Raw genomic sequence first — 1132 nt, 5'->3', positions numbered from 1 at the left:
AACACCTGATGGGGATATAATTAAAAAGATAACTGAAGTCCAGAGCTGATGAGTTTATCTACACATTTGCTCAATCGTGACTTCCTCTTCTCAGGATTTTTTGAAGTATCCCCACAGGGTATGTCACATTGCTTTAGGGAAGAATGTGTCAACCTGAATACCTGGAAATGGGAGCGGCTCCAAAAATGAGTGGGATTATATGTCAAAATCACCTAGGCTAGCCTGTCACTTTGAATATGCACTCTCTTCAGTTTCCTGTGTGTACAAAAAAGCCAAGTTTCAATCAACAATTCATTACATTTTAACAACATCTAGGTGCTTGTCAATACAGTTCAAGTGTAGGGACTGAAACTAACCACTGGGTGGATGGAGAATACACCCAAGAGAAGGAAATAGAAGGATAACATGTTCGGAAGTACGTGTTTTCTTCTTAAAGCAATCAGCTCCTAGGGTATGTTATATCTCCTCTGTTATATCTCATGTGCTACTATTAAAGATACTTATTCCATAAAATATCTGACCCTGATGTCTGTGATCCTTAAAATAGGCAAACTGTGGACTAAAACAATAGAAGATATTTTTAGAACATAAAAACAAATTGACTTCATTTGAATAACACATGCTTTTTTTCCTACAAAGATAAGCAACTTTGTTAGCAACACTAGAAATACTTGTAGGATTAATGTTTTCATTGGATTTTCAGCTTCCTTATGCTGTGGTGGTACTGCAGATTAGGCATTGGCTCAAGTTGCTCTAAGAGCAACCACTTTGTATGTCTCATTCAAATTATCTGTAAATCCCACCCAGGTTGGTGGGACTTCATGCTTAGCTCACACCAATGCCTGGGATGCGGATAGAAGAGCATTCTCTATATTTTTGAATTCCTGGGTGGTGCAAATGGTCAAGTGCTCAACTACTAGCCACAAGGTTGGTGGTTTGAGGCCACCCCTAGGAACAGATTTGGAAATGCAGTTTAGTTCTGCTTTGCAGCACGTGGGTTGTGGTGAGCTCAACTAGACTCAACCAACAACTGACAACTCTAAGGCTACTATCAACAACCCCGACTCTTCTTTTCAGTTCTACTTTATTTCTTTATTTTGTTGAGAAATATTTGGAGCAAAAACAAAAACCT

This window comes from Echinops telfairi, unplaced genomic scaffold (assembly GCF_000313985.2).
Source record: "Echinops telfairi isolate 266 unplaced genomic scaffold, ASM31398v2 ScPeMD7_1;HRSCAF=3_0, whole genome shotgun sequence".
NCBI lineage: Eukaryota > Metazoa > Chordata > Mammalia > Afrosoricida > Tenrecidae > Echinops > Echinops telfairi.
Note: the sequence above shows the minus strand (reverse complement) of the source record.